This window comes from Canis lupus, chromosome 32, assembly GCF_011100685.1.
Source record: "Canis lupus familiaris isolate Mischka breed German Shepherd chromosome 32, alternate assembly UU_Cfam_GSD_1.0, whole genome shotgun sequence".
Lineage (NCBI taxonomy): Eukaryota > Metazoa > Chordata > Mammalia > Carnivora > Canidae > Canis > Canis lupus.
This window is the reverse complement of record NC_049253.1, coordinates 10,827,065-10,849,855: the sequence shown is the minus strand read 5'-3', so window position 1 is coordinate 10,849,855 and position 22,791 is coordinate 10,827,065.

Genomic DNA, 22,791 nt, shown 5'->3' with positions numbered 1-22,791 from the left:
GCAGGGAGCCATTTAAAACCAAAAAGCATCTACAATGTGGATTCCTTTCACCTTTTCAAATGTCATGCCTGTTGTCTGTCAAGAATTTTTAGACTATATGTGAACTATGATATCAACAAATTATTTGACTTTCCCCATTTCTTCTAATTAGGAATATGCCAGTATTGTAATTAGTGTCTTTGTAAAAGGGTTTGGTTCAGATGAACTGTAAAGCCTCTTTCACTTTTTAAAAAATTAAAAACATTTTAAAATTAATTTTATTTTATTGAAGTTTGATTTGCTAGCATATAGTATAACATCCAGTGCTCACTTTTGATGCTTTTTTTGTCTTTTCTCCTTTTCGGACACATGGTATTCTAATCAGCATCTGCAGGCCTACAAAGGAATTCCATTTGACCAGCAGATGGAGCTCTTGATAATCGAATAGGAAGAGGCGTTTATTGCTTGTCTGCCGTAGGTGCAAGGGCTCAGCATAAGCACAATCCTGCTGCTGTTTCAGATTTGTATTATCATGTTCTATCTCTATCAGGCCTATCTCAGATTATTGTTTTTACATGTGGTAAGGGTTTAAAGAAACACATATTATTTTACCAAGGAAAAAACTCCCTGTGGAAAGTTGGATTGAGACCTTTCACAATGCTTAAGTGTCTGATTTGAAGCCCAGAATTAAGGAGTCCAGTGACTCCTTTGTGATGGATCTGTTATGTCAAACACCTTCTAGGAGCTGGAAACCACATCTTCTCAAGGCTGTTGTGATCATAAGTAGTATACGGAAGCCACAGAAAGTTCAAGACGATTTTCAATTTATACATACATTTTCAACATTTAGTATCTTTTATTTATAAATTGATGCTGATGCTAATACCATCTTTTTTTTTTTTTTTAGGTACCAACTAAATAATGTTTCAATACAGAAAGTATAAAAATCCAACTGTTTCTGAAACTGTTTTTTTTTCTCTCAAAGCCCTCTTACATTGGGACCCCTGGGTGGCGCAGCGGTTTGGCGCCTGCCTTTGGCCCAGGGCGCCATCCTGGAGACCCGGGATCGAATCCCACGTCGGGCTCCTGGTGCATGGAGCCTGCTTCTCCCTCTGCCTGTGTCTCTGCCTCTGTCTCTCTCTGTGATTATCATGAATAAATAAAAAATTAAAAAAAAAGCCCTCTTACAATATCCAACATCAATGATCACTACTTTATAAGCAGCCACATTCAGTTATAGCATGGTGATTATACTGTACTATATTTCAACATTTCTAAGTAAGAGATTTCTTGAGACAGGAGCTGCACCTCAGCTGGCAGTACCACTTAAAACTGTGTCAGCAATCAAATAAAAAATTTGTCAAATATTTAAATAGGCTAGATCAAATTACTACTAGTTCTTCCACTTACTAAGCTTGGCCATGTGTGCCTTCATGGAAGGTCACATTCCCCTTTCCTGCAAGGGCATCTTCCTCGAGGGACCCAGAGATTGAGCAACCTGGGCAGGTCTTTGCAACAAGCTGGTCATCTGTCTGGACCACGTGGGTGGGTGTCCTCTGGTCAGCACTTTGAGCAGAACAGACATATGTGCCAGAAAAGGCTGAAGACTAAAACTGTATCTCTGGGTCTTTTGGATCTGGTGCATACAGATCTGCTTTCTCTTTCTCTTGCCCTCCCCTCCAACTCCCAGGTACAGCCTGCTTGTACCGAAGTAAAGTTTTAACAAGGAAATTGCCTGTTTCAAGTGTTGTTGTTTTCCTTGTCATTGAAATTCATTTTGGATCTCTTCCCCTGAGTGTGTCAATCAGTTTCTGAACACGCAGGGCCTAAGCAAGGCAGAGGAAAGTGCTGATTCATTAGTTCTAGAGTCACAGCACTAGATTCTCTAGGGCCCTTAACCCTTTAAACACCTGATTCTTGTCCATGAGGGGATCTGCTTCTATTGTCAAAAGCTTTGTTGTTCAAGGAGGTATAGGTATTAAAAATAGTATTTATTGAGAGCGTGCTGTGCCCCAGGCATTGTTCCAAGCCTTCAATGTATGAACTTTGCATCTGTGCAATGCCAGCAGGTCAACCAATTACGTCCATTTTGGAGATGAGGAAATTGAGGGTCAGCCAGGTCAAGTCGCTTGCCATAGTTTGCACAGATACCAGATGGGGGATCTATAGCTCAGCTCCTGAGCCTCCCAATGAAGGAATGTTCCCCGAGAATGCTTCCTTATTTGGCCTCAAAGGATTAGGGAAACTTTTAATGTGATTGAGGCAACTGGCTTAGAAATTGCTGGAGTTCAGGATTTGATTCTGTTTCTTGTTTACTTCTTTACACAATTTTCTGCACTACAGCTCTAGCTCTATATTCATATTCACCTGCCGTAGCACTTGCTGCATTTTGTCAGTTTGATCTTGCTCATTTGCATCTAAGCAATATGCCCAGAATTTAACTCCTAATAACAGGAGCTTGATTTATGTTAGGGGACTTAGGTAGAAATAATGGAGCATGCTTTACATTTTACAAAGTCCATGTATACTGCTCCACTTGTTGCTACTTACAGATATTTGACGTAGCCTCCATTTCACTGGGATTTAGAAAAGTATATTTTTTAATACAGGTTTTCTTTGAAAGCGTGTTAGTTAAATTCTATGTACCAGATTATACGTACGTCCCTTACTTCCTTTTCATAACATAGCTTCTGCATTTTGTGTTGCTAAGTTCGGGCATGGGAACAGAACAAATCAAGGAATTTGCTCATGTAGGTGGTTCATGGCTTCAGCAATGGGGTGAGCTATTAAAACCTTAGGAAAATGGAAATAAGAGCACTCAAGTAAGCTGAAAGAAGATTTCTTCAATAGAGGTAGTCTGTCATCTTGGATCATAAAACAGGAAATTCTAAATATAGAACTGAAGGTTGGAAACACCAACTCTAGTCAAGGTGGTCAAGATGTCCACCTTGTGATGTGATTGGTTGGCAGGTGGATAAGGGAAAAAATAGGGGAGGATCATCCTGGACCATGAAAAAGAAAATCCTCCAAGCCAGTTGAGTATCTCCATGTTTGGCCTGATGATTTCAATAAAGGAGAGAAGTGCCTCAAACTCTTGAGAGACATTGTTAGGCCCACCTAATCACTGTAAAACCTTCTCCATCTGACACTTTTGTGACTGGACCCACTATGTCCATCACTAAAATCCCCAGCTTCTTTCCTAGCTAAATATTTGCATTTCACTTAAAATAGTACGCTGGGGCACAGCTTTGTCCTGTCCAGGAAGAAAATTAGTTTCCCGATTTTTCTGCCATATCCCATGACACACAAGATAACAGATGTTGTTTCTATGTGACTAGAGGTGTGGGCAGGTTGGAATAGTATTTTGGATCTTGGTAACAGGGCTGTTTCAATTAGCTCAGGACTAGCCAGGAGACTGGAACTTGAACCCTCTAGGATTTTCCCTCACCCTCTCTTATGGTACCAACCCCCACTAAGGATTTGGGTTAATGGAGTATAGGCTCTATTACCCTTGCTAGGACTTTAAGCTCCTTGAGGCAAAACCTGGTCTGGCACATCCTACTGCACATCACATAGTGCTGTGCACATCGGATGGGTCAATATGTCTTGTGTAAAGGTTGTTTTCATTGTTTGCTTATCTTTTCATTTTTATCATGGAAACTCTAAACACAGGCCAAAGAAGAGTGAAGAGTAAACTGAAGCCTCCCCTCCCTCACTGTTTAGCTTTATCTATTAGGAACCTGTGGCCAATCTTTTTTTTTTTTTTTTTTTTACATATTTTGTTTATTTATTCATGAGAGACGCACAGAGAGGCAGAGACATAGACAGCAGGGAGCCTGCTGCAGCACTTGATCCCAGGACCCCGGGGATCACAACCTGAGCCAAGGCAGACGCTCTACCACTGAGCCACCCAGGTGCCCCCACCATGGCCAGTTTTATTCATCAGTGCCTAGCTCCACTCCCCAGCTTAATCTGAAGTGAGTTCCAGATAAGGAGATAAACTTTTTATCTGTAAACCAATCTTTACAAATATATAAATATATTAGAAATTAGCCGTTAGACCAGAACTACAGAATTCATTTCAGATTCCCGTAAATATCAGTCACGGAATTATAGAAGTCTTGCTTCAAATCTCTAATTTGGATCCTATTTAAATTCTAACACTATTCTCTTGACATGTTTACTTGTGACACAACTATTATTGCCTGTCAATCACACTTTTGCCTCCAGCCACTTCTGTCCTTACAGGTTCCATGTTGACTGAACCATACTCAAGGTTTTGTCCTGTGAGACAGTCTTGGCATATGAAGTTCTAACAGATTGCAAATGAAGTGAACTGACACTCTTCACTCTGATATCCATGTGGGGCACGCTTTTCTTCACTGATTATGAAGAGCTGATGGTTCATCTTTTGGAAAAATAGGAATCCGCTGTCAAAAGATCCTCTCTGTCTGATAGTTAAGATTACAGCCCAGTGGGTGACCACTGTGTGGGATCACACGCCTTCACTTTCTGAGAGGCTGCTATGGTATTAGTTCAGCTAGCCTTCCAGCAAGCCCTGGTGGCTTGCTTCTCTGGATGTGGCAGTGGCCTCTGAGCAGGTATGTTTCTGGCTGCAGTGATTGCCATGCCATTCCCCCTTCAAGCAGTTGTGCTGCTTCTCAGGATAAATTACATCAGTTCCAAAGGGAGCAGTTATTTTATTATTATTTTTTTAAACCATATCTGAGTCTACTGCATACAGGGAGGGACTGAAAAGAAGGCTCTCTTCTCAGAATGCACGGGTAGAGTGCAGAGGGGCAGCAGAACACAGGGCAGAGCCTGGAGATGCTAGGCGCAATCTGAGTTTTAATCTGGCCTCCACCATCTACTTACTGGGGGATCTTGGTCAATTTACTTGACCTCTCAGTGCTTATTTTCTTACCTGAAATAAGAGGTAATCATATTACCTATATCATAGGATATGAAGGGATTACATTTACTTATTCGACAAATATTTAAACAAAATAAAGATCTTGTCCTTATGAAGATTATATTCTAGAGGGGGAGACATGTTTAAACAAAGAAATAGTATCAGGTAGACAAGTGTTAGGAAGAAAAATGAATCAGAGCAAGGGTATGGAGGTTAAAGGTGTCAATACAGGGAAAGCTCTCAAAAAACACCAAGTGTTATTGCTTCCTTTAATCTAGGTTCAAAGGAATGGCCAGAACCATGGCTTAGCGAAGATTCTACTTGTATGCTTGTATGCTTCAGAGGAAGAGGATAATCATGCATGACAAATTCTGATTATGCTTTTGGCCTTGTGTTTAGCACTTTTAACTCTCTCAAACAGTTCTGTAAGTTGGATTTAAAGCCAGGTTTTAAGAAGATAAAACTGAAAAAGACAAGGAAGTTCTTTGCCTGCTTCATGAATGTTCAGAGCTCTTGTAGTTTCTTCTACGTAATATTTATCAAGGATGCTCTTTTTCATGCAGTGGTCCAAAGAGACCAAAGAGCTTGAAACCATGTGTACTGGATAGGACATTTGGGCTGCCATTTACACCACCCCTTCCCTGAGATAACTGATTCCAGGCAGTTCTTGATGCCCAGGCCTCCATGTGCTGAATCCCATATTTTGGTTGCCCTGATTTCAACCAATCTGCAGATGCTCCTAAGCCCAAAGCAGCTATAGAGAGACTGACTAGATGACCTATATGGAGATTAACAGAAATGAAATTAGACTGTGGAAATGATGCAATCATATATTTTTTAATGGTAGTTGGTAGCAGCAGGAGAGGCAGCTAGAGCCTTGATAAAAGGTACAGAACCAGGCAGAGAGGAGGGGAGTGGTCGAGGTAACAGAATAGAGATGCTACAATGACCTGGTGGACTGCCAGTCCCTCGTGGCACCCTGAGTGGGTACACAAGGCCAATTGTTTTCCTGCTAAGAAGGCTTCTGGTTCTCACTGACCCCTGATACTTTAAAATAACTCCCACTTAACTGAAGTTGAAAGAGCGAAATGGCCCCTGGTTGATGCTCATCTATATGTGGCTACGAATATTTATTCTATGGAGCTATGGCCTGGTAGGGAAGACAAAGTACTAAGCAGAGAACATGTCATTCTTTCCATCTCACTTGTTGTTCTAGATCTGGACAAACTCTGGAGAATCTGCTGGAGAATCTGAAAAAAATCTTCAATGCCAAGATGTGATAGGTTCTAACAGCTCAACAAAGACCTAGTTTTGGAGCTTGATTCACAGCCCTTGAAAGCCACTCAAGCTTCTTTAAAGGCAAAATTTGGCCTCATGCAAGGACTATGTTTCAACGTGGGAGAGTGGTAAGGTTGGAGCTCTTGGCACTAGCTTCTTCTGGTTACATAGGCCCTTTGTATCCAAAATGACAGGATAGGAGGAGAATACATCAGAGAAATACTGCCTACTTTAGGTTTGGAGTGCAGTAAGCCTGGCTTGGGAAATGCAGGAAGTAAATTGCAAGAACTGATTCATTTACTTGATATGGGTTCAAATTAGGTCCTGTTGAGAGAGAGGGTGACCTAACTCACTGCGCTCACCTGGGGAGAGCAAGCACCATCTCAGGGCTTGGCTTCCTCAGCAGTGGAGAGCCTCAAGTTTGGGCAGAGTTAGTCTCTAAAGTCACAGCTCTAATAATCTGTGAGCCCAAGGTGGAAAACCCACCCACTAGGTTCCTGGGATTATTTTATCCTATGACACTTGCTTCAGCCTGATGATCACCCCAGCGGATTGCTAGAGATGGATCAAATGACATGAATTTGATCCATAAAATTTTGTAATAAATCAAGTCATTTTTAACTGGAGCATCATTCGGCCTCAAGAAAAGAGGAACGTGACTTGTTTTGTGTCATAGTGGGAGAAACAGAGATCACCGTGGGTGGGGAAAATCTCTTGTCGTTACTCTGATATAATGCATTTTCCCTTTCCAGCAAGCCCCTTCTCATCCTTCAAAGCTTCTTTGTCCCCGCAGGCTTCCTTGCTCCTGTTCCCATTATCCTTTTTCCATTACTGGGCTTATTACACTTGTTAAATTAGACTAAAATCTCCCTCCCCCTTTAGACTTTGATCTCCTCAAAGGCAAGGACTGGGCCTTATTTATTTTTGCATCCATTATACTGTACTTGGAACCTTGAAAGTCTCTCCATGTTTGTTGAATGATGAATGATATTTTACTTAAATGTTTATGCTCAGGCTGACACTGAGAGACAGACTATAGAAGCAGAGAATCATAATAGAGCCAGTTACCTGAGTTTAATTAAGCCGAATAGAATCTTTGCCAGTTACATTTGGGAACAAAATTAAGAGGCAAAAGCCAAGAAGATTGAGGCCTGATAACCTCACAGCATATTGAGAAAGAACAAAATCTTATTTGCCTCTGCTGATGAGTTGATAACCGTGAGCTTGACAAACCTCTTCTGGTGAAGAGCCAGTCCTCTCTAAGGATAAGATGAGCTTCCGCAGGGAAAACTTGTCAGCCCCTACTACTGTGGGGTCGAGGTGAAGGTCATCAACACCAGGATCACACAGGCACATAGATGGCTTAATCCACAGTGAAGAGGTGCTTGGGTGCCAATATTTGATTTATATTTTCCTAACACTTTACCAATTATAATAAACTGATTTATCAATTTGTTTCATTCATAACTTATTCAGCAAATATTTATATTGAATGCTTATTATTTCCTAGACATTGCTCTAGACATTGGATAAAATGGAAAACAAAATAGATAAAGACATCTCTATCCTCCTGGAGCTTAGATTCTAGCATGGAAAACGGGATAAACAAATGAGTACAATATGAGTAGATAGGAGAAATACTAAGGAAGAAGTAAAGCAGAAAAGGGGGATATGAATTTGGCGTGGGGTTGTTCTGGCAATTTTTGATAGGATGACCAATTGAAGGCCTTCCTGAAAAGGTAATTCTTGGGTGAGGAAATGAAGGAAGTGAGGAAGCCATGAGGCAATTTGGGGCTCTATGGTCATTGTGGGTCTTATGAATTCAGGGGATCAGTAAGAAGAACCTCCTTTGGCTGGAGTAGAGTGAGCTCAGGGGAAAAGCAGTGGGAGAGGGGAGGTTAGAAAAAATAACATAGGATCTTATCACGTTGGGCCTGGTAGGACATTTATATTGAATGGGATGGGAGGCCATTGGAGTGTTTTGAGCAGAAGAATGATTCAACTCGACATATTTTAGCAGGATCAATTTGGTTGCTGTGATGAGAATATCCTGCAAGAGCCATTGTAGGGAGATCAGTTAGGAGGCAAGTTGCAATAACATAGGTGAGAAGTGATGGAGATAGCTTATACAAAGGGCAGCTAGCAGGGGCTAGAAGTGATATATGTCAAAGGCAGAACCAACGAAGAGATAGAGAATAAGCAGGTACAAAAGAGAGAGGAGTATCAGGCCCAGATGGCAGGCAACCTGCAAGCCAGGTGAAGAAAGAATTTCAAGGAGAAGTGATCCCCTGGGTCAGATGCCCTTGCTGGGTGAAGTAAGGTAAGCACTGGGATGATCAGAGGGTGTAGCAGTGTGGAGGTCACTGGTGACATGGAGAAGAGCAGTTTCAAAGATGTGGTGGGATGTTTATAATGGAATGGGAGAAGAGAGATTGGACCAGTACATGTAATACTTGCAAGGACTTTTGCCAAAAAGGATGAGGAAAAATGAGTATTAGCTGAATGGTCAAGTGGGGTTTAAAGGTTACATTAAGTTGGGCAAGTTAGCAATCTACTTGCATGCTGATGGGAATAATTCGGTCGAGAGAGAAAAGTGGGTGATGCAAATGACAGACAGGAGAAAGGTGGTGCAATGTGCCAAAGTAGGTGAGAGGGGATGGCTTTAGCTAGGAGCACAGACAGTTTACCCCCACCCAGAAATCAGAGAGAAGGCAGACGGCCGGGTGATGGGGGTGTGTGCAAGTGCTTTCCTGATGGCGTCAGCTGCCTCAGCAAAGCGGGAAACCAGCCTGTCCACTGGATGAGATGGCGGGGAGAACTGGAGATTTCAGGGGAGAGGGGACAACACGAAACAGCTCTTTCCTGGAAGAAACAGGTATTCTCTATATGTTCAGAAGTTTATAAAACCCAACCAGTTGTCAAAGGAGAGATTTAAGCATAGACCGGAGAACATTTGCCAGTGATGACTTAGAGGGAATTCGAGTATCAGATTGAGGATGTAGTAAGGGTTAAATGTTCTTTTGAGCCCTTAATACTTATTATTTTGGAAACTTATGTCTGGAAGGATTTTTTTTTTTTGGTTATAATACATAAAATCACTGATTTGGTATAGAAATGTAAGTATTTATGCATATGTATAAATACATAAAAGTATTTGTACTTATATATACACTCTAATTTACATAAGACTTGCAGAATCCCATCTCATCAAAATATCAGTAAAATGCCTAACAGAACTCTAAAGATGAAAAAAACCTTGAATTTATTAAAATCTGAAAAATTAAAATTGAGAATTTTATCTAATAGCCTGAAGGGAATGTGTGCTATTTTATAAGCACTGGAAGTCCTCAATAATCTTGCAATAATAATGGTCATACACTCTCAGCACTCAAAGCACTGCTGGGAAATTGCCTCATTAACCTTTATAATACCCTTGTGGGGTCGGCAGGAATTTGATGAGATTTCCATTCTCTAGAGTGGGCAAATGAGACAGGGAGATTTGAAGAAAATTCTAGACATAGCTCAAATATAAGTAAATCTTGTATTGAGTCCTGTGAGAGTCATCAGTTTAGGGGCATAAGAATGAATTAAAGTCTATTAATCACCGTAAGATGAGCCAGTCATTTTTAACTTAAACCATAGATCTCAAGAATAGAAAGTCTTGCTAGGAAACATGGTGAAGGTAGAAGGTGGAGAATTTTATCCAGGACTTTCTGTTTCCATCTTTTAAACTGTTTCCAGTTGTAGGTGTTAAAGAAGCAAGTGCTAGGAGATAGCAACAAGTATGAGAATAAAACGACTGAACAAATACAGGAATTCTACAGTTGCTAAAATTAAAGGAAGGAATATGAATGAGAATCTTCTGAAACAGAAGAATCTTATGTGAGATGTATAAGGGAAGGAAAAGGAAAAGGCTCTGAAGTTTTAAGGTCTGGAAAAGTTGAGCTACTTTAAATCCTATGATTTTGCACTGACCAAAGTGTGTGTATGTGTGTGTGTGTGTGTGTGTATGTGTGTGGGTGTGTGGGTGTCAGTGTGAGTGTGTGTGTGTGGGGGGAGAATGGAAAAAATTGATAATCTCCTGGAAATAACAATTCCTAATTTGACACCCAAATGGCCTTCTATTAATACTAAGCAGCAGCTAGTATTTACTGAATTTCCCATTTTCCAAGTAGTCTTCTAAGCACTTTACATGTATTAATTCACTCCTTCCCACATATCTATGAGGCAAGTACTACTATTATACTCATCTCACCAATGAGTAAATTGAGTAACTGGCCCAATGTCAATCATTACCTGAAGCAGTCTGTTAATCTTGTTCAGGAATTTGTTTTGTACCTGCTATGATGAGCAGCTACATGTTAGGCCCATAGTAAACACCTGTTGAATGAACGAATGAATAAGTGAGTGAACAAACCAGTGAATAAATGACCTGGTAGGGTTCAGGTAATACCCAGTGAATGCTCAAAATACCCAAGGTCCCAATTGAGATATTTTGGCCTCTCTTGGACCACCTTTTCCTCCTTGGGATCCTTCTCACCCCAATTCCCATTGTTTTCATCCTGACCCTGGCTCCTTAGGTGTTTCCTTCACCCACTGAAACCATCTTTTTCTCAGAGTTTAAATTCAATGATCCACTGCTACTCTCAACTCTTTTTCTAGTCCCATTTTAGCTAAAAAATCAATACTGTTAATACTTGAACCCTTAACACCTGTGGTCAAAATTTGCCCACCAGAAACGATTCTCGCTTGGCAAGGAGGAGAGGTCAAAGTGGAGTCTCTAGAAATTCATCTTTGGCTAGATCTTTCCTGGGGATCCTCCTTTGATGGCACGGAAGCCACTAGATCCTCAAGCTCACAGCCCCAGAATGAGGAAAGCTTTAATAAATACCTTTTATATAGAAAATCTGGCAGATAAGCATGGAAACTCCAAGCTTCAGTAGGTAGGGAACTTGTCAAGATAAAAGCCACAAAAACTGATATCCATAAAGACATAGGTCTTTGTTATCCTTTTTGCACACCTATGAGAATAATAATAGCAATGGCCCAGTAACTGGGTTAATCACTTCTTATGTATCTTGTGATATCATGTTCACAGTGATCCTGAGGGACAAGACAACAGGCTTGTAGTAACCTTGACTAATGCAATAAATAAGTGGAGAAGCCAGGGTCCCAGTTCATTCTCCCTAAGTCCAAAACGGGTGCTGCTTGGTCCTTCATCAGCCCTGTGACCCATTTACTCTCTACTGGTGATCAGATGGAGACATGCATGGCCCCAGGCTCTCCACAGGCTCCCTGAGGGGAGCTTTGCAACAAATGCTCTTCAGAAAGCAAAGAAAGCTTCCCTCATCTGGTGCAGTAATTACAACATTTATTTTCTGAAAACTCTTCTAAAGTCAAATCCTACAGGCCCCAGGGAGGGACACATTCCTGTTCTGGATGTGGGACAAGAGTGTTAGCCATGGCCACACTGTTACTTCTTGTCACTGAAGTGACCCCGAGCAAACCAGGGAACGCTGCCTTTCTCAGCCTTACCACCCCGGGCGCTGAGGATGGTGCATTTGCACAAATTCCAGCATCTTCCTAAACTTTGAATTTCAATCCTTTTTAGAGAGTTTTCTTTCTGTTTATCCTCCTCCTTTTCTCATCTACCAGACTGTTTTTGTGTGTCTGGATCAGTCTCTGATATTCTTGAGTTGTTATCTTGTTTCATCGAATGCGCTGCAGATCCCCCGTAGGGTAAGCCCCCTAAGGACGGGGATCTTGGTCATGCTGTATATGCCCAGTGCCTAACTCTGTGCCTGGTATACAGCAGAAACTCAATAAATGTTTGCTGAATGAATGAGACAGTCAAACTCCACTAAATTGAAGAAAAATAGCAAACTACCTTAACACCTTGGCCCTGGGGTATTCAGGAATTTTACATTTCCAGACCTTGCAGTAGATCTGCAGAAATAGAATCTACATGGCAGGAGCCCGGGGAATTTGTATTTTTAATAAAAACACCAGACGCTTCCTAGTATTAGGCACAATTTAGAAACATGGCCCTGGGGTTTTGAATAAATATCCTTCACCTGGTCATCAGTGTCTCTTTTTCACACTCATTTATTGAGCAACTACTACAGAACTTCTGAGTTAATACCAAGCATTTGTCTTTTTCCTGTTATGTCACATTGTTTACATCGGTTCCTAGGCTGTTTTTAAGTTAATGAATCCTTTCACTTGTTCATTCATTCAACAAACACATATTGCAAGTCCATCCTCGGCCAGTTGTGTCCAAATACATTTGGTTGAAAGAGGAGATGTTCACTGAAGTTTTATCTCCGAGTCCCTGTTCGGCTGTTTTCACTGGGTTTGACAGGCAATTTCTGGGGAGGCAGAGGAGCGCGGAGAGGGGAGGAGCAGGAAGCGATGTGGCTTGGCCCTGTGTCAGTCCTGCAACACAGTCCTGCCCTTGGCAGTGAACGGACTCCGAGGGGCTGTCCGATCCCTTTATTGGCCACGAACGTGGTTGGATAAAATATTATGTGCCGCTAGGGCTTGGTAACTATTGCTTTTTCAACACAGAGATTTTGGGGGCAGTGGAATGTAATGCAGAGTGATTTTCTTCCGCTTGTGCAGGAAGGGTCATTTAGTCTCCGAGTCTATTTTGTTCTCGCGCTTTGCCTACGACCTTTGGTTTAAGCTGTGGAATCCTTCTTGCTAGAAGGTACTATTTATTAAGCAGAGCTGAAATTCCAGCTGAATTTGTCAGCTTGCCCCTCTGCAATTTTGTGTGTGTTCATGGATGTCTTACTCACAAGTGTCAAAGTCAAGTTAAATAGAGTAGGTGTGTGGACAAGAAAGCCCTCTGTGCTCCAGAGCACTGTCTGGGCCAGGCTGGTGGTTCCTAGGAGAGTGTATCCACCCCGCCTCCTCCCCTGCCCCCTCTGTAATGCTATCCCCCCGACTTTCCGGGTTTCTCGTTTTAGCCCTTCCATGTCAAAAAGGAAGAAAGCTGGTAAACAAGCCCCACAGATATGTCAAGTGTATCCCTTATTATATATATATTTTTAAGATTTTATTTATTTATTCATGAGAAACACAGAGAAAGTCAGAGACACGGGCAGAGGGAGAAGCAGGCTCCCTTCGGGGAGCCCCACACAGGCTTGATTCCAGGACCCCAGGATCACACCCTGAGCCGAAGGTAGACGCTCAATCACTGAGCCACCCAGGTGTCCCTCCCTTAATATTTTTAACTATCTTGTCACAGCCGTCTCAGTTAGTACTCAATTACTCAATAAATAATTATTACTCAGTTACTACTCTGGCCCCAAGTCTATCCTTCCTTCCTCCTTCCCTCTCTTCCTCTCTCCCTCTGGTAATTTTTTCTTGAGCATCTATTATATTGGGAGCCCCAGTAGTGGGGGCCCATGGTAGAGGAAACCGTATAATTGGTAAACTATTTCCCAAAAGCTGTCTGGGAACTGTGTGCATCAGACTAAGCTGGAGTGCTTTTGGGGAAAGACTTCAACCAATCCAGACCTACTGAATGGAACCCCCATTGGAGAGGCCAGGAGTGCATTGTTAGTAAGCACCCCTGGTGACTTCCATGGCACCAAAGTCAGAACAATTTCTCTTCCTCAGCTAGAGAAATTCTGGGGTCACTGTGAGGGATGGAGATGATAAAGGCAAAGCACAGTTTCTGGCACACAGCAGGTGCTTAATAGATGGTTGCTACTTAAAACTACATGCCCTGGAGGATAAAAAAAAAAAAATTTAGTCAGCAGAATTCTCATCACCTTTTCCTAAAACCAATGCTTCTCTACATCAGTGATTCTCAGCGAGGGCTGCTCATTAGAATCATGTGGGAGGCCAGGCAGTTGTTTAAAATCCTGATGCCAGGGACCTGTACCAAGTCCATCAGAGTCCCTAGGGGTGGGACCATGCATCATGGTTTTAAAAAATACCCAGGTGATTTCAGTATGCATCTGGTTTACATTTCCTTCATTCTGTCCCATCCCCTTCGTCCGTGTCTAATAGTACACTTGAGCCCTCAAGTTCTTTTTTTGGAAAATAGCCTATGGCTATTGTTAGTGATCTAGAGGAATGCACTTTTGGGTTGTTTTTAAGGGGCAGGTTCTGATGCCTATCCTGTTACTGTGAAGACGGGAACCATGTGGCAAATCTGGGATTAGGGCCACAGAACAATGCTGATGAGAAATGTTATGAGCAACATTTGAAGAGCACAGGTGGAACTAGACAGGGAAGCTATGAGCAGAGCACGAGGACCAGTCACAGGGACAGACACTGAGGGAAGCTCAGAGACTCTGCAGGAAGCACTGACAAATGAAAATTCTCTAAGCTTTACTGTAGGGAAGGCGGGGGGGGGGGGGGGGCTTTTCCTCTTAAGCCCCTCTTCACACTGAAACTACTTTGAGATGAAAACTCACCAGCCAACAACTATGGATATTAATGAAAAGGATAATGAGATGTTTGAGGAACCCAGAACAGTATTCGGTGAGTTCCAGGAGGAGCTGAAACGAAGAACTACCAAATCCTCAGAGCTCTTTCTCTTAACTTCATTTTGTTGTTGTTCTGTTCTGTTCTGATACAGAGAGCATGCTTGGGCGAGCACGTGCAGGTGATGGTGGGGTGGGGAGGAGCAGAGGGAGGGGAGAGAGAATCCCAAGCGATTCCATACTGAGCATGGAGGCTGATGGGGAACTCAATCTCAGGACCCTGAGATCATGGCCTGAGCTGAAATCAAGAGTCCGATGCTCAACCGACTGAGCCACTCAGGGATCCCCTTAACCTCCTTTTTCTACTTATCTTTGCACCACTGTTTCTCTGCTCTTTGGGGCACAAGGCATATTGTTCCTTCATAGCTCTCGAGTTTATGTGTTAAATTTCTGGCTAAACAGGGGCGCCTGGGTGGCTCAGTTGGTTAAGCATCAGACTCTTGATTTTGGCTCAGATTATGATCTCAGGGTTGGGAGATTAAGCCCCATGTAGGGAGCTCAGTGCAGTTAGTTTGAGGTTCTCTGTCCCTCTCCCCCTGCCCCTCGCCCCACTGCTGTGCCCCAGCTCTCTCTCTCTCTTTCTCTCTCTCTCTCTCCCATAGATAAAATCTTTAAAAAAAATTTTCTGGCTAACCAGACTCAAACCACTCTGTTCCAATTCCAAATTTTGCAGCAGAGGGCCTGATTGGTTTCTGATCAGGTATTTCTTGTGACCACAACAATTACTTTCTCTAACTGGAAACTGGAAACTGTTTTGCACCAAGTCAGTAATTTTCTCTCCTTCAGCTGTGGAACAATTGGGCTACAAAATGCACTTGTGATAACTAGGGTTGTAAGATGTGTGCTCTTCTTCTTCTGTCCTCTCATTTTGACCATTAAAATTAATACTCATTGAGCCAGTCTGAGCAGGGGACTCACCATGATGATCTTTTAGTGCTCTGACATGTGGTCATGAGTCCTAAAAATCACACAGGTTGGAGAACATACCACTATTGTGACCGTCAATCATCACAGAAATAGAAGATATGACATGAGCCAGTTTGTGTGCATGAATGTGTATGTATAGCTCCTATTTCAGCCTGAAACTTGTTAGTACACAAATTTACATATATAGTGAAGATCTCCACAATTCAATAGTTCTGGGACATTGGGTAAATCATCACTTCTCTAAGATCTGGCTTATTGATCTATGAAATGGGGGCTAAAAATAATAGTATCATGTGAGGAGTAAAAAAAAAAAATAATAATACTCCTGAGGTACTGAGCAAAATACTTGGCATATATAGCAATCACTCCATATATCTTAAAAATTATTGTTTTAATTTTTATTATTAAGGGACTAATTTGGGTGCCTAACTCCCAAAAGCTATGAAGAACATACAGGCACTCTATGGCATTATTTTAAAGTGGTATCAATTCAGAACAAATTATTTAAAAAACTCTACCACTATCTGATGCAATTTGGCAGTGCTTACCCGTGGGAGTCAAAGGCTACAGGTTCACTTTCTCTAGAACCAAGGACAGAGTGAAAGGGGTGGGGAGAAAGCCTATTGCCAGTTGGTGACTCTGGCAGAAAGCTGGTTTAGAGATAAGCTTTATTGAATGAGTTTCACTTTGCCCTACACCTAAGGTGATGAAACTGACAGATGTCATGATTTCCAGAAAACGCAAGAGATAACGTCACTGTCTAGTCAACATTCCTTTTGTACAGGACATGGTGTAAGTCCAAGGCTGCATGCCGGGGACTCCTGAATACATAACCCTCATCGAGGTTGTCCTCTCATCTCTGGCTGATTCTATTAGAGTCTGCCATGAAAGGGGAAGGAAAACAGCATATTTTGATTCTCTGGCATGTGCTAAGCACTGTACTGTGTACTGTTTGCTATGTTGCAAGAAGAGACAAATCTGTGATGCAGGTATGAACTCTATGCTACAAATGGGAAAAATAAGTCAGGGTGGGCAAGGAGGGAGAGAGAAAGAGACCAATGTAACTAAGACTAATGCAACAACTAGCAAGAGGCAGAATTAGAATTGTTAAAATATTTTATTATGAAATGCACATACAAAAAATTAGGTAAATCAGAAATACACATCTTAATAGGTAATTATAAGGCAGAGACCCATATAACTACAAGAAACAGACAAAGGCTCCTCATGTATCCTTTTGAAATCATCTCTCCTTATTTCCCTCTTAGAAATAACCACTTTGGGGTGCCTGGGTGGCTCAGTTGGGTAAGCATCTGCCTTCAGCTCAGGTAGTGATCTCAGGGTCCTGGGACGGAGCCCCACATCAGGCTCCCTGCTCAGTGGAGAGCCTGCTTTCCCCCCCTCCCTCTGCTATTCCCCTTGCTTATGCACACACACTCTCTCTTCCTCTCTCAAATAAATAAAAATCTTAAAAAAAGAGAAGTAACCACTTCACTGATTTTGTGGTAATCAATTCCTTGCTATATTTTAAATTTACCAGTATCTAAACATTATAGATTAGTTTTTCTTAGTTTTCAATTTTGTATAAGTGGAAGCATACTGTATGTATGTCAGTTCTTCCCAAAGTGATGTATAAATTTGGCAATCCCAATAAAAATGCCAGCAATTACACTGACCGGCTGATCTTACGATGCATACAGAAATGCAAAGAGCCAAGCCACGGATCAGCCTAGGATGGGGTGGCCTGTTTTCCACTTTCTTCTGAGAGTCAGTAGAGTGAGACAAACTGACAAATCAGGCAGAATGGAGGGGCAGATGAGAGTGTGGAGAAAAAGTTTAAATGTTGGCTTAGGCCAATTCTGTTATTTTAGAGGAATCAAAAATGCTCAGTTCTCTGCCCCATATGGATGTTCATAGAAACAGAGGGAATGACTTTGGTGATGGGAGGAGGACTGAGGTGAGAGGGTGGAACTCTACCCTGTTTATTTTCCCTTCTTTTGGATATTTTCCCTTAGCTGCCTTATCAACATAATTATAAGTAACCAGAGGACAGGATTCCTTTTTAGTTCTGCAACTGATTTTACTCTTTCCTTATTTAATATTACATTACACTAAATGATGTTTGGGAAGTAGTGAGGAGCAATCTTTAAACCAGTTAAGGCGTAAAAGAGTGGCCCTGACTCCCTCATAATCTCCATCAGCCCCCCCCAAAGACAACCTCCAAACTCAGTTAAGCTAAAGCAGAACAAGTTGCTTACCTTGCAAAAGCCTCTCCAAGACCAAGAGTCTAATTAGGCTTGTTGCCCCTCAAAGCCTCCATCTAGAAAACCATGCCTCTTGATCTCTATTTGATATATGTAATTCTAAAATTATGTAACCATATTTTCCTTATGACAAACCCAGAAAAAGCAGATATTTTGATGATATCAACACTAAAAATGTTCTGAGTAGCATGAAGAAGAATGTTGTAATGAGGTGGTTTTTCTTGCTATAATTTATTCATTCACATTCATTCAGCAAGAAATACATATGGACCTGTTAGATAATGTTAGCTTGCAAAGGAGAAAACCCATTTCAAACTAGCCTAATGACAAAAAAGATTTATTGGCTCATTTAACTGGAATATCCAGAGGAAGAGGGTTGATTTTTTTCAGCAGTTCGGCAATGTGCTTCTCCCATAGAGCTGCTACTTTTATCCTCTTGCTGGTTAAGTGTCTGTAGAAGTCCCAGATTTTTATCTTCACACCAGGAGAGCTCTTCTGTTCCAGTATTGACTCTACTGGGAACAGCTTACGCCAATGGTCCATGGACTGTGAGCCAAGGAACAGAAAACTGTTTGACTACACCAATGTGTGTGTGTGTATGTGAAATATCCATGTGAGAATCAAGTATTGTTAAAATAAGGGAAGAAGAGAGGCATGCTGGGTCAGCAGACAACAAATATCTAATGTAGAATGTGTGTTCCACTTTGTGGGAGATAAAAATGTGAATCAGAGCAACTAGTGCTCTCAAGGACCTCAAAGGGAAGTATTGAGATAAGATAGACTCCCTCAGTACCTACACATCACTGTGCTTTCCCCACCTGACCTAACTCTGATGCTATTATCAAAGTCTCGTGAGAGAGAACATTGTTACATTGTGGATGATTCGTAGGCAATGCCACTCTGGAATCACAGCACTTGTATAAGGAACACACACATGCACACATTCTGCATTGGTATAAAGAAAATAAAACATGATATTCTTCTTCCCTAGAGCTCCCTTACGTTAAGATATTCCCATGTATCGTATAGGTTCATTTGACTTGTCTCATTTGGAAACTATCATTGTGGTAGAGTGAATCATGGCCCCCCAAGGATGTCCTGTCCCAATGCCTGAAGCTGTGAATATTATTACCTTATATCCAAAGGGACTTTGCAGATGTGACTGAATTAAGGATTTGGGGATGGGGAGATTATCCTAGATTGTCCAACTGAATTCGATGTAATCACAAGGGTCCTAGTAAGAGGGCAGCCAGCAGGTCAAACAAGGAGGAGCTGGGATGAGATCTGGAAGTTGGAGTGATGCATTTGGAAGGTGGAGGCAATGGACCAGGAGCCAAGCAATGCAGGTGGTCTCTAAGCGCTGGAGGAGACAAGGAAACGGACTCTTCCTTGGAGCCTGCAGAAGAAATCACCCCTGCTAATATCTTGCCTTTTAACCCTGTAGGATTCTCTTTGGCTTCTGACCTCCAGAACCCTAAGGGAATAAATTTGTGTTTTAAGCCACTATGTTTGTGGTAGTTTGTTACAGCAACAAAGAAAACAAACCATCCCAGCCTCCCTTCCCTACTTTCAGATTCACCTCTTTGCTCTCTACCCAGCAGCTGCCTTAGAGAGCTTTATAGAATGCAAATCTGTTCACTTAAGGCTCTTCAAGGCCCCTCACAGTTTAGGAGATGGTGTCCAAATTCCTTTACAATTCTTTCATCACCTTCTACCACCCTTCCCTTCTCTTGGTCCTCTAGTCTTCCTTCTTCCCTTTCTCTTTCATTGGTCCCCACTGCAGACCCTGGGCTTTTGCATGTGCTGTCTGGAAGGGGGTGTTTACTCTTCTCTGCCTGGGAGATGCCTTTCTTTCCACATCTCTTGGACTCTGCAGACTTGGGGACTGCTCCCTTTTCAGTGATCCCAGCACGCTCTTCGTGCATCTTGATGATATGTAGCACATACCACCCTGCGCTGTCATCGTGTTGTTTACATCTTGTCCTGGCAAGGACTGAGCCTAAAGCAGGCATGTGGGAAAAATCCAAGAAATATTTGCCAAAGGCACTGATGATCATGCTGGCATCGCCCCAGCCTGCCTCCGGGTCTCTGGGGAGCCAGGCTGTCTCTCTTTTCCGCCTCCAGCACAGTGCAGAGGGACTTTACAATGGTTCCTTTGGGTTGGCACTTACCACAGAGACCTACATCTCAGTTGCAGGCTTTCCAGCCAATGAAAATGCTCCAGGAGAGGCTGGTTGGGAGACAGATGCTATTAGACCATGACCATCGTACATATGGACACAAGTATGGAGACAGTAGGCCCAGCATGGAACTATTTTTAGAAGAAAAGATAGACAAAATTCTACAAATCATCGGAGGTTTGTCAGAGTTAATATTTGGTCTTTAACCAGTGATTTCAAGGTACTTTGGAAAAAAAAAAAAAAACACATGAGGGAGGTGATGCCTTCATTATTGTGTTTCTCACTTCCCAGTCTCATGTTCCCTACTTCCCGACTCCTGCTTCCTGGGATTATTTCCAAAGCAAACTATTTGTCCCCAGGCCCTTGTCTCAGTGTCTGCTTTTTAGGAAAACCCAAACTAATGCACAGTGTAAAACCACATGGTTACCCATTAGGGAAAGTCAAGACTTTTATGACTTAATTATGGGATGGAGATAAGAAAATTTTGCTGCTCTTTCATTTTGAAGTTTCACTGCCTATCCTAAGCATTTGTAAGTCAGACAAGGCTCTGCTTCTCTTCCCCCTGACTGGCAGCTACTCCCCCTCCAGGGGCCCTGTCAGATGGACTCCCAAGTTCTAACACCCAGAATCAAGCCAGATCAGATAGAAAACTAATGCAGGACTATCTAACGCAAACATGCCATTAAAAGAAAAAAAAAAAAAAAGGCTGTTTTCTATCATTCTTGGACTTGACCTGTGAAGCTTTCAGAAAGACACATGGAAACAATCATAATGAAAGGATTTCATGCATTTTTGGAGCAAAGCTTATTTATTCAAATTATCTTTATATTTGGATCCCATCACATTAGAAGATTTTAGAGAAAGTCCTCGGTTTTCTTTTCAGAGCTACAGATTTCTTATTTAATAATTTATTATTATTATTTGGTAGAGATAAAGTGATTCAGTTCGAGGGTTCAGTTAGAATTTTGTCTGATTCACTGGAGATTTTTCCTATTGAATATGTAAACTGACAGATTTGTTTGAGGAACCCAAAGAAGTTCTTGGTAATAGTGATAACTTTTCACATTTTCATGGAAAGGCCAACTTCATGTAAAGTACCAGCTATAGAGGCTATATTCTTTATTCCAATACATCAGAGCCATCATGACTTTTTTATTTTTATAACTGAGTATTAATAAAAATTCATCACCCTGCTCTTATAAAATAGATGCATCTGGGCCTCAATGTTTATTTTTTAAAAGATTTTATTTATTTATTCATGAAAGACAGAGAGAGAGAGGCAGAGACAAAGGCAGAGAGAGAATCAGGCTCCCTGTGGGGAGCTCGATGCAGGACTAGATTCCAGGATCCCGGGATCACAACCTGAGCCGAAGGCAGACGCTCAACTGCTGAGCTACCCAGGGACCCCTGGACAGCAATGTGTATAATAAAGATGATGAAATTAACCTCAGGTTGTTATGTGTCTGACTATGGACTCCAAGGGCAGGGAAGGTCCTGACTTTCTGAAGGATAGAACTTTGACTCTTGACTCAAGTGATGACACTAAGGAGTTATGTGAAATCTCAACCTGACTCTTACCTGGAAGGGGGTAAGAAATCACCCAGCTCTTGGGTTGCCCACAGAAAGAGTTGATTCTCATATTTCCCCATCAGGACTTGATTATAGGCAAAGAGTTTCTCTGAGTGCTCCTATGGAAGTAGGAGGTTCTTTACCCCTCCTCTCCCAAACCCAGTATAACTCTGAAGATTTGAGCCAGAAATACACTCTGTGGGTATGCTATAGACTGAATTGAACTCTCCTCACCCCCAACAAACTTGGGTGTGAAAATCCTAACCCCCAGTGTAATGGTATTCAGAGATTAGGTCTTTGGGAGATCACTAAATTTAGATGAGGTCATGATGGTGGAGTCTTCAAGATGGGATAAGTGCCCTTATAAGAAGAGATACCAGAGAGCTTACTGTCTTTCTCTCCCTGAGATGTGAAGACATGGTGAAAAAGCAGTTATCTGTAAGACAAGAAGAGAGTCTCACTAGAAACCAACCATGCTTCTACCCTGCTCTTGGACTTCCAGCTTCCAAAATCATGAGAAAATAAATTTTTGTTGTTTAAGCAAGCCATCTAATCTATGGTATTTTGTTGTGGCAGCCTGGGCCAAGTAACACAGAATATAAACTGCAGAAGCACCACTTAGATATGTAGAGAGCTCAAATATTCTTACCTCTCTCTTTGAGACTTTTCGTAAAACATATAGTTATCCTGACAACCATGGCTCCTGGAATCAAACACACACTGACCGCAGACCAGAAAGAAGGGGTTCTGGCTGCTTCTACACTCTTTATATATGTTTGTCAAATATGAAGTATACTATTAATATACATACCCAAAATGGGTGAATTTTACTGTGTATAAATTGTATTTCACACATAATTAACCTTGAATTAAAAAAAATCAATGCTTAGGAAACAAATTTCTATGAGAAGAGCCTAGAATAGCTGGAGTTGTTTAATTTTAAAAAGATAAGTTGGGAAGTATTTTAATAGTATTGGAAATCCAAATGCCAGTTTCCCCCTTCCACTTTAAGGGTCATTCTGCACCATTATGTTTGGTAAAATGGGGGGAAAATGGCATCCAGTCATGACTAGTTTATTGGCTTCAGATGGTGTGCATTGGGCTTGGCGTGCCATTCCAGAAGACCTGTATGGGGGGCTGTTGAGTCCTTTAAATCTAATCCTCTTTAAGGATTCATTGCC